Here is a 12,212-nt window from a genome sequence, read left to right on the forward strand (position 1 = left end):
TGACCTGAAGCCCTTGCATGAAGTCATGGTCCGGGCCGAAGCGGAATGAGCTCATGTTGAGCTCAACAATTCACTCGAGAACAGTGAAGAAATCGTGGAGAACATCCCGGCACACATTTCCAGCTCTTGGGTAGAAAGTGGACAAGAAGTGTTCTGGGAACAGGACGATGCGCAGGTGGCAGACGTGCAACCAGACGTGACCATGAGAGGCCTCGCCAATACTTCCATTGATAAAGTCTTAGCTGCAGTCTTCTAATTGCTGGGTTATGTTCTGCAATGTATAAATACCGTCTATTCTACTTGCAGTGTGTCTTGATATTCTGGTTTCCAGCATGTAAATTTTTCCAGCATGCAAAATTTCCCCAACACATCAACGTATGAAGGCCCCTGTTCAAGAGGGAAGGTGCGTTAAACTTAAATGGCTTGCTCTCCGGCGACATGAAGCAGTAGGGCAATATTGTGTTTATCAGTGCGGTCCGTCGATGGTTTAGTCGCAGTCATAAATATCTCAGTCGCTGTTCGAAACGCCTCCAGTTTTTTCCGTGTTGCCGGCGAATTGTAGCGGGTCGGGAGCCTTCGGTCCTTCCATGTTCAGTGGAAGAGACACTGCCTCATTGGGACAAAGAAAATTCTAGGCCTAGCTCACCCCACTTCTGACACCATGTACCGCGTTGCGTCAGACATTCATCGTAGACGAACAAAGACGAACGAGGCCAATAAAAACGGCGCCAAATAGTCCTACACCTGTTGTGTTTATCTTGCCATCACTGTATCCGTGATCTGTTTTCGCGAAATGTTAGGTAAATTACGGTTTCCAACCATGTGTGTGGTTTTGGGTTGTCGTTGGACCTAAGATGGTGTCCATAGGTGTATATTGTGTGTGTGGCCAGCTGTACGACCCAAATCTATTCATGATAGTGTGATGTTTGTAAAGACTGGTTTCATGGAAATTGCATAGGTGTCAAAGAACACGATGCCTGCTACATCATCAAGTACCACTGTCCTCAGTGCCAGTTGATCTTCGGGCCGTCAATCTGGAAACGGAGGACTAACTGGCATTGGCACGACTACTCAGATCCTGATGCGAGTTATAAACCTGTACAGACAGGCACCTACGTTTTCATAAAGGAACTCAAGTCACATTCTGAAAGTGCGGAGAGCATACTGACCCGGCTGAATGGGGACCAGTTTAACCTGCAGTACCTGCTGCACAGTGGGTTCACTAACCCAGTCTTGGTGAGCAAGAAGGATGGCCTTGGACTTGTTATGCCACCAGAGGACCTCACTGTCAGTGATGTCATGGATTTCATTGGGCCGGATTTCATGTTGGATGTCATCGGCGTCCGGAAGCAGGAGGATCTCAAGATGACCATGTGAGAGTGGGTTCACTACTTCAACAGTTACGATCGCTTCCAAGGTCTTCAACGTCATCAGCCTCGAGTCTCGGACACCAGGCTGTCCGACTTCGTGAAGCCTCCATTGCATATGTATTCCAACATTGGCGTCTTCCAGCACCCTGCCGTCATGAAGTACTGTCTCATGAGCACCGAGAACAGCTTCACCAACTTCCATATTGATTTTGGTGGCTCCTCGGTGTGGTACCTACGTTCTCCTGAGGGGAGAAGGTATTCTACTTGATATGGCCTACCCAAACCAACTTGAGTCTCTACGAGCACTGGATGGCCTCGGCCAATTGGAGCGAGGCCTTCTTCGCGGACCAGGCGGACGTCTGCTATTGGCTCACCCTTACTTCTGGGCAGACGCTCTTCATCCCGACTGGATGGATACACTCGGTGTACACCTCGGTGGACTCCATGGTCTTCGTTGGAAACTTCCTGCGTAGCTTCAACATTGGCCTCCGGCTACAAGTGTACGATCTAGAGAAGAGAATCGACGCTCCGAATAAGTACAAGTTCCCCTCGTTCGAGACGACCCACTGGTTCGCCGCATCGTACGTCATCGAATAGGTGAGAAGTGCAATAGCATGCGAGTTCAAGCCCCCCCAGCTTCCCGATTGTTGGAGTGAAGGCGTTGGTGACCGCACTTAAAAACTGGACTCAAGAGCCCAACTGTAAATTGGATGCAATTCAAGTGGGAGCAATGTTCCAAGGCTCCTTAAGGATATGGCCAAGGTAGTGAGAACAGCGGAGAAGCTGAATGGCAAGGTTAAGGCTGAGAAAGAGACCAATAAGGGCAAGCAGGGAGCCGCAAAGGATGCCAAGGCAGTGGTGGTTGCTGCCGCTGCAGTGCAGGAAAATGTGACGCCTGTCCGGGTCGATGGGGCTTCCCCGTAGGGCATCAACATCAAGGTGAAGCTGCCTGTGAAGGCCAAGGGCAAAGCAAAGGGCACAGGCATCGGTGGCCTCAAGGCCAAGGCGGCAGCCACAAAAAAGGCACGAAGTGTGAAACAGGAGAAACCAGGCCCGGCACCGCTACCCGTGAATCTGCTGCACAAGGAGTCAGTGTATGACTTCAATGATTCGGATGATGACGGCCTGGTGGTTGACGAGAACTAGCTGCCACAGCCACGCCGCTCATACCAGCGAGCCGTGGCCGTTCTCGCAACACCAGCTCTGCCGCCCATCTTCGCGTTCAGCAACAACGCCTCCATGGGCAACTTCGCGGTGGTGGCTGCAGCCAACGTTATTAGAACCAACTCAGTTTCACAGCTCTGCTTAAAACATGGGCTTCGTGGCGGTCGCGAAAACTAACGACGCTGCGATCGAGTCTCGCTACCGGCAGCGCTTCTGTTTGTGAGCCTTCTTTGCTGCGGCTGCGTCCTGTGTGTTTGTTCTGCTGCGAATTTGCTGCGTCCTGCAGAAGTTTGTTCGGAGGTTTGTGTACTCGCGCTGGTTTGCGGAGGTCTGAAGCCTGGCTTGTGTCGAGCATACGATATGCTGACCTATTTTGCACCGGGTTGAACAAGCGGCTACAAGTCGACAATCAAGCGGTATTTTTTGCGTAGACATTCTTTGGCGAACCACAGCTCCATCAAGCGAGAAGCGTAATGCTTTGTATCTGCACAAAAATGCGTAATTTGCAAACTTATAATGTTACTGATTATAGCTTTATAAGCGATAAGGAGCAATTAAAATAAATTGATCAGAGGGAATACCAATAGCGATACACAGGGCTCTATAGAAAATGCATGGGGACGCTTATAGTAGGGGTGAGCGAAATGAAATTTGGGGTGGGTCAGCGCGCAATACAACTGTAACTTTCTCCAAGGAAATGCATAGCTTATACGGGGTGTCCCGACTATCATGCACCGAGATGTGCAAATATCACGTAGCTGCACAGAACCAAGGTAATGTTGTTTGATTGGTTTGTGCATTCCGCCTAAGTACCATAATTAGTCTTAATGAATCAACTTCTCAAACATAATTCGATTAAAAGTGTGAATCAGAAAATTGTAGAGCAGCATGAAAAACTCCTGATGCAGCTTTCTGTTGCTCATTACGTGCTACATAAGTGTTTTTCCGAGCGTGAAAGAAGCCTGCGAAAATCAACAGTACCTCGAGCGGCCAGTTGCGCCTGTAATTGTGCATGTATTCACGGGCTCCTTTAATGCTCGGAAAAACACTTTTATGTGTAGCAACAGAAAGCTGTATCGGGATTTTTTCATGTTGCGCTACAATATTCTCATTGACACTCTTTATCTAATTATAATATTTGAGAAGTTGAATAAATAATTGATACTAATTATGTATTTCGGCTGAAGCAACGGCCAACAAGATTACCTTGGTTTTGTCGAGCGCCGTGGCATTTGCATATTTTTATATATTGGTGCATTATAGTTGGCACACCCTGTACAGGAAGTAAGGGAACTCTCCATTTGCAGATGGCCGAATAAATAATTTTAAAAGTTTTTTTTCACGCTATCTGGTAGTTTTTTTTTTCCTTTTTCCCTCATTAGCTATCCTGCTTTTATCCCCCTCGCGCATAATCGATTATGAACTGCCTTTATGTGGCGAGCACATCCAGGCAATTGATGTCGCAGTAGCTTTGCAGTATAGCATAGTCATTGAAATCGAAGCGTTCACGTCGTCCTTAGTATTCATACTACGCTTGCGAAGCTGTCACTCAGTGAAAACCATGAACTCTAATTAAGAAGGCAATATAGCTTTTTGGTGAAGCAATAAATCGACGCAGACGAGCGAACATGTGTGCAATAACAAGCTGCCGCACTGCTGCAGCAGCAGCCGACACGGCCAACCGGTAGCCGGACTCGACTGCAGCGCCGCTAGTTTGTGTGACCACCGTGCGGCCCACAGGCTTGCGCTGGCCAATATGCGGAGCTGCGAAACTGAGTTGGTTCTGGTAACGTTGGCTGCAGCAGCTGCAGCTGGCACATCACGTGTAATGGAGTCCAAGGACAGCAAGCAAGGTTCTCTCAAGCTTCGGCTTTCATTCATTGGCAAGCCCAAAGCGGAGAAAGGACCTACAGCAAACAACAAGCCTGCCAGCGCTCCTGTGGTTCCCCAGACGGCGGCCAGTAAAGAGGACAGTGCTGACGTCCCGAAGAACAGAACCATCGATGACTTGCTGATGGGGTCCAGCATTGCCCTTGACACTGACAGCATACGAGCCAGCCTTGAAGAAGAGTTGGGGGGTGGCTGAGCATCGCTGTCAACGCAGGACGCGATCCAGGGCATGCTGTCCATGTCGAAGAGTGCGTTCACCTTTGGGCCGTGTGACAGGGGTGGACCCATGGGCCCCACAGCACAGGAGCTTCTCGAGGGAGGCCCGCCTAGCACTGGCTTGGCACTGGAGTTGGCCGGACCGCGGGGAATGATTGGCCGAACGCGCTCGCTCAAGCGGCCCACTCCGGGAGGTGGCAGAGCCAAAGGGATGCGGTCCGGCGAGGAAGAAGACCTCGGAGTCTCTCCTCATGAGGAGTGCCACGCAGATGACGACTATGTTTACCCTGGGGGCGATCTAAGCTAGACGAGGCATGGAATCCCAAAGCCAAGCTTGCTCCAAACTGCCCAAAACCACCACGCCCCACACGAGAGGGTACGCAGAAGAAGTCTGTAAACCACACCATCGAGGACACGGCGTCGAAGCTTGCCAACAAAGCTCCTCCCAAGCGATCCTACCACTGCAAGAAGGCGTAAGCACCGCGTAAAGCTAAAGAAAAGGACATGGGGGAGTTTGAAGCTGGCCCGCCCACATCCTCAGCGGCCAGTATAAAGCCCTCCCTGCCTCCAGATGCCTTCAGGCTGAAAAAGCCGAAGAAAGGTTTCACCATTGCAAAACAGCGTCTGGGCAAGATTCTCAAGGTCCACAAGATCTACTGACAGTCGCTCTGCATGTGTGCTTGTGTGTCTGCATATTTTTTGTGTCTTTGGTAACCTACGGCAGCCATGAGCAGCTTCGCGGTTTCATTTCCAAACCGGCAGATAGTTGTCTTCATGTGTACATATTATATTGTTCTCTTCAGCCATACCTCACTTTTTCATCCTGCCCCACTGTCGGACAGTCACTTCGTACCCCGCACCTCCACCAAATGTCACGGGTTGTGCTTGCAAGTTCGCAGGGAGTCTTACAGAACAGGAAGAATGAGCAGTCTCAGCTGGAAACCGATAGAGCAGGCACAACTAATTCGTCATCTTCCTCTTCCACACTTCACCGTGCCGGCGCCGATAATCTCCAGTACAACAGGTTTGTTCGTAATAGTGCCGGAGATATACACATGTGGCACTGGCATCACAGACCCTGGTTGCCAACGTATGTTTACTTTAACAGCTAATGCAATACAATAACTATAATGTTTAATAGGCTGCATGCTCATGTTTGTGATAGTCTTTTCTTGTGTGTTTCCGTATGTAAGGTTTTATGTGCCAGCTTCCACGTGGCCTTGGCTGCGTGGCATTGGAGTAAGGCATGATCAGTTGTCTCTGTTACTTTGTACTTGGAGCATTTTCCATTTGAAACTATATCCCAGGCTGCCAGCCTTTCGCATGTGGGTAATATACCCCATTTCCTCTTCCATTCAAATTCTCTAGTTTCTATTGGCATTTTAATTACGCACAAGGCAGCTCGAAATAAGGTTACTAAACATTAATACCCGGAGCATAGTAAATAAGGTAGAACAGCTTGAATACTTGTCATTGCTTCACGACGCAGAGCTCATTGCCATAACAGAAACGTGGTTGCACAGTGACGTGAAGGACGATGAGGTATTTCCAAGCACTTACAATGTAATCCGCAAGGATAGAGCAACTCGAGGCGGTGGAGTGGCCCTTCTAGTGGAGAAACCACTCAGATATGAAACTGTGCCATCCATAAAAGGGCATGAAAGTGTGTGGTGCAAACTATTTCTTGACAATACCATTTTGATAGTGGGCGTTATGTATAGAGCCCCCGGAAGCCCTGTTGAATTTTTGTATGTGCTTGATCAGCACTTAAATAATATAAGGAATGCCAGAAGTAGAATTGTTTTAACAGGGGATTTTAATTTACCAGGTGTCAATTGGGATGCGAGAATTACGGGGTAAGTGGAAAAGCCTAACGCTGATATAATGTTCGAGATTATGCTTAAGCATAACTTTGTTCAGGTGGTTAATGAGCCGACCAGGACACAGGGGCACAATCAATCTACGCTGGATTTGGTATTTTTGACTAACGGAACATTTAATTATAATGTCGATATAGAGGATGGCATATCAAATCATAAAACAGTTGTAGCAATTTTAAGTATAGGTAACATGCAATTAGAAAAAAATACCTCTGTATATGTGTATAATTTTAATCAGGCTGACGACACATCTGTTATCGATTACTTAGAACATGCTATTGATAATATGCCAGTCGATAATGATATAAATAGGATTTGGAGATACTTTGTATCAGTTGTTTGCGCCTGTTTAGAAAAATATGTGCCCAAGAAAATCAAGTGCATAAGAAAACCCAGTCCATGGGTAACTAGAAACATTATTCATTTGAAGTGGCGACTGAATTGTGCACGTAGAAGGACGCCAAGGCGATGTGCAGAAATAGCCAGTGTCAGTTTGCAAATTAGAAAAGAATTAAAAGATGCGAAGGCGGCATTTTTTTTCAACAACACTGGTGGATTACTTGCAAAACTCGCCTCAAAAATTCTGGAATTACTGATCTGGTTCTACGTGCAACATTAATGAAATTAAGGTAGACAGAAACGTCTGCAGTAAACCAGCTTTGATCGCACAGGCTTTTAACAGTATGTTTAACTCTGTATTTACACCTGGCAGTAATAGGCACCCCATAAATACGAGCGATGGTTTCTTGCAGTGTGAAGATACAAATGATGTTGTAATTTCTCGAGAAGGCATTGTAGCAATGTTGTTAAAACTCGATACCAAAAAATCTTGTGGCCCCGATGAAATACCAAATGAGTTTTTGAGGCGTTATTGTGAATGAATATCCCATTATCTGTCTAGAATTTTTGCAATGTCATTACGTATCGGAGGTATGCCGGAAGGTTGGCTCCTTGCACGCATTGTACCTATTTTTAAAGCGGGAAATAAGTTGTTGGCGGAAAACTATTGGCCAATTTCCATTACATGCACCACGTGTAAAATGTTAGAACACATAATATCGAAACATCTGGTTGAATATATAGACAACTTATTCTACAACAAGCAGCATGGCTTTCGCCAATGTTTGTCAACAGTGACGCAGCTTTTTGAGGTGTCTCATGCTTTCGGCGTTGCAATTAACAAGGAACAAATTGATGTTATAGCCATTGATTTTTCGAAGGCTTTTGATCGGATGTGTCACAGAAAACTTATTGAGAAATTGTATAAACTTGGAGTTAATACACAAATTGTGAAATGGATTCATGCATACCTTACAAATAAAAGCAATATGTTCAAATAGCAGGCGAACGATCATCGTCCTCACCTGTTTTATCTGGTGTGCCACAAGGTTCGGTTTTAGGTCCAATTTTGTTTTTATTATATGTAAATGACATTGCTAATGACTTGCATCCTAACATTGAACTGCGTCTATTTGCGGACGATTGCCTTATTTACTGTCGCGTTAAGAATGTCGGGGATGAAGTGTTGTTGAATGTATCCCTGCAAAGAATTTATGACTGGTGTGTTACGTGGGACATGAAAATTAATTTTGATAAATCAGCTTATATGACTGTATCTAACAAGAAAACCCCATTGCTTTTTACTTACAGATTAAATAATAGCCCACTTCAACATGTTAGTAAGCTTAAGTATCTCGGGGTTACAATCATACACAATTTGAATTGGAACAAACACATTGAAAACATTTGTGGTTCTGCTAAACGCAAACTTGGTCTTTTTAGGCGAAAGTTGAAAGATGCTACACCCGAGGTAAAGCTCAAGGCGTACAAAACAATTGGACGGCCCACACTGGAATACGCATGTATAGTCTGGGGTCTGCACCATGTAGGCATGATAAATAAACTGGAACGGATTCAAAGACTAGCCAAAGACTAGCCGCACGGTTTATCTTTAATGCTTACCAAAGAACACAGTCTGTAAGTGCGTTATTATCCCGTGCCGGTTTATCCGAACTTGCAACGTGCAGAAATATAGCCAGGTTGAAATTCTTGTACCAACTGTATAACAAGAAATTTAATTTGGACTCCAGACTATACTTGCGTCCCCCTGGACGAGTGTCCCCGCATACAGGTCACCCTCATGCTGTAATGCCCTATGTGCCATGTGTTGATGCCTTCAAATTTTCCTTTCTTGTGAAAACTAGAGTCTATTGGAACAGCCTTGACGCAGATGTATTTATTGAAACACACACAACTGAATAATTTGAGCGTAAACTGTCATTATCTGCTTGCTGAATGCATTGTTTGTTTATTGCGGAAGTGGCGTTTCGTGTTTGTTGAAAATCCTTTTTACCCACTCCTGTAACAGCCCGCAAGGGCTAACAGTATTGGAAATAAATTTAAAAAATTGTCATCAGATGGGTCAATTTCCTTTCGTGACTTCTTTTTCATCATGTGTGAGTGTTATGTACACAATTTCTTCGCTAACTTGTTTGATTGTGTTTGACTAAAGTTTAGTTGTGGAGTTTTGGTACTTAACGATTTTAACGATTTCGGAAGTTACTAAGCCAATATTTCATGAGACCTGCCTGCATATTTGGTGTTGTCTGGTAGCATTTCATTTGTTTTTCTGCTGATGATGCGTGAGACATTTGGGAGACTAAGGCCTCCTCTGTTTTCTGCTAGGTAGAGGGACTGTTTCTTAATGGCAGGGGTTTGTTTTTCCATATAAAGGCTGTAATTAATTGTGGTAGTTTGGTTGCTATCGGTGTGGGCATTATTGCTACTCTCGCTACGTAGAAAGCATAAGTGCAAGCTTTAGTTTTTATTATTTCATTTCTTCATTTCATAGAAAGATGATAATGGCCTGCTTCTAGGCTATCCTTTGCTGCCTTTGCGCAGGCTTATGTCCATATTTAATAGGAGACACCTTTACTTTTGAAAATTGCACCCAGAACATTTATTAGAACCAAAAAGTCAGCATGGATGTTAAACCAAATGGCAAGACATCGTCCCTGACCACGAGGTAGCAGTGTATAGTTAAACCAACCAAAAAGTCAGCATGGACATTAAACCAAATGGCAACAGGTCGTCCCTGTCCCCGAGGTAGCAGTCTCGGGTTGTTGCTGAGCAGCTCTCCGATGTCCTGAAAGACTAGTGTGATGGATCCATGCATGTGGAGAGAGGGAGTCAGACGACCTGGCGTCGCTCAAAGAAGCGCAGATGTCAGTTTCGGGTCATCGCTTAAGGTCATTCGATGCAGGCCACAACGGTACCAGTGCGCGTCCTTCTGTAATGAGGCCAGGTCCTCCGGGACGAGGGAGAACTCGAGATCGCTGGTGTTGAAACGACCCCGCCGGCACATGCGCACGTCTGCGAGGTTCCAACAGAGGTGTGCCAGGCGCCGCAGCCCGAAGGGGTGGCGAAGTCCACAAGGCGGAGCAGAGAGCGCCTGCAGGAACCTGACTGACTCGTCCTGGAGCACTTGCACGAAGGTCCAGGCCGAATTGGAAAGAACTCATGCCGAGTTCAATGATTGGCTCGAGTACAGTGAAGAAATCGGGGAGAACATCCCGGCACACAGTCACAGCAGTTCGGTAGAAAGTGGACAAGAACTGTTCTTGGAACAGGACGATGCACAGGTAGCGGACATGTAACCAGACATGACCGCGAGAGGTCTCGCCAAAGCTTTCGTTGATCAAGTCTTCGCTGCAGTCTTGTAATTGCTGGGTTATGTTCTGCGATGTATAGATACCGTCTGTTCTACTTGCAGTGTGTCTTGATATTCTGGTTGGTTAAAATCGTTGGAGTGTTTAATGATTCACGCATTGAACATATGGTTCTGTAAAAGCAATTTTTTAGTTCTTGCCCTGGCCCTCATTTATCCCGGGTTGAATCCAGTACACAGTTAAGGTATATAGTATATATTCAAGTGGTTCCAGTGTGTAATTCTTTAACTGCTCTCCTTGCTGCGATGAAAATGTCTACGGCGATTACCATACCATCTGTCTCATATACGCAGTGAGCACTTTGTCCATTTCTGTTTGATATAAATATTATTCCCGTGTCGCAGCAGCGTGCGTCAGTCAGCGAGAACAAATCAAGACTAAATCTGTTTCCAAGTTCTAATACATCTTGCATTGTTCCGAAATTTGTCTCTTGTGTACAAAGCACATCTGTGTCGTTCTTTTTGGTGAAGAAAATTATTTCTCTGTTTATCAGTATCTGTAAATCCTCATATGTTAAAGGACATGAATTTTAGATTTGCCATTGGGGAGAACAAGGGTGTGGTATTTTCGAAGGTGGGAGTCAGACTCAAGCTGTCTTGATGTATAAAAACCGTTTATTCAACACATACAACCATATATATAATGAACAAAAGTGCCCACTGGGGAATAACCAATTCAAATGAGTAACCAAACTGAATACAACATACTTCCTCCCTTATTTTTAGTGGTTTGTTGTTAGTAAGTATTAGTAAGGAAACCCCAAGGCATGCACACTGTACTTATTTCCACATATTTACAGACTATGTACACAACGTCAGACCGCCATCTAGTTGGTCTGATAGTCTTGGAGCCGGGCCAGTGGCTGGCGCTCTCAGGTTGGCCGCTTTGGACGTCGTTAATCTGGTTAACCGAAGCAGACAGCAGTTTCAGGAGGGTCAAGGAAATGCTTTCGTCGAGTACAGTCCTCTAGATGTTCGATCAGTCACTTTCAGTCATTGTGTCGACTTCGCGTCCGACTGTGGGCTGGGAGCAGTCCTGCAGCAACAAAGTGGCCACGAGCTCCGCACAGTCGCTTTCGCATTTCGTACACTTTTGCCTGCGGAGAGAAAAATATTCATTCGGTGATTTAGAAGCACTTGCATGTATTTGGGCATGCGAGCGATGGCACACGTACCTTTGGAGTCGCCATTTCACAATTCGAACAGACCACCAGGCACTGGTGTTTTAACTATGGAGTCTACCTTCTCTGGAAGTGGCAAGATTCCAGGTGTGGTGATCTTGTGCCCTAGAAACGCAAGTTCTGGAACGTCGAAGAGGCATTGGTTCAGTTTCAGACCTGCGTTCTTGATCTTTTGCTGCACGGTCTTCAAGTTTGAAAGGTGTTCTTCTGCGGACTTGCCAGAAATGATCACATCATCAATGTAGAACAACACGCCAGGGCAGCGGTCAAGGATTGTCACCATCTTCTGAAATGTTGCTGGGGCAGAAACCAACCAAAAGCAAACTCATTTAAAACGGAAAAGCCCATCATAAGTGATGAAAGCTGTCAGATCCCTGCTGTCAGGATGCAAGAGAACCTGATGGTAAGCGGAAGCCAAGTCAAGTTTTGAGAAGTGTCTAGTGCCTACCTGTTTAGCTCGGCGACAATGGATAATGCGTGAGCTAATCACACCAAGAATGCTTCGCTTTACGAAGATGTCAATTGGAATTGAGTCTGCCTGTGTTTTGTCTTTTATTTCATTTATTTTGCGACTACCATACTCCAAAATCTTTAATTAAACTTTGTTGGGTGTACAACGCCACCTACAGAAATCGCTGTTCTTTTTTTTTTCTTCCTCCAGAATTGGGACCACAATTAAACTGTTGCGCTCAATGCTGTATACAATACCAGCCACTTGTCAAATGGTAGTCATTCGCTTTAGGAGGTAATTCCAGCGAGTGCTGACATGAACGAATTACAGTGT

The 12,212-nt window shown here is 45.7% G+C and overlaps 1 pseudogene; it reads left to right on the forward strand.

Moving 5' to 3' along the window:
- The first annotated feature begins 839 nt into the window (after nt 1-839).
- Nucleotides 840-5,300, forward strand: LOC119458883 (histone lysine demethylase PHF8-like; annotated as a pseudogene).
- Nucleotides 5,301-12,212: the final 6,912 nt, after the last annotated feature.

The sequence above is a fragment of the Dermacentor silvarum genome, chromosome 7, assembly GCF_013339745.2.
Source record: "Dermacentor silvarum isolate Dsil-2018 chromosome 7, BIME_Dsil_1.4, whole genome shotgun sequence".
Classification (NCBI taxonomy): Eukaryota; Metazoa; Arthropoda; class Arachnida; order Ixodida; family Ixodidae; genus Dermacentor; species Dermacentor silvarum.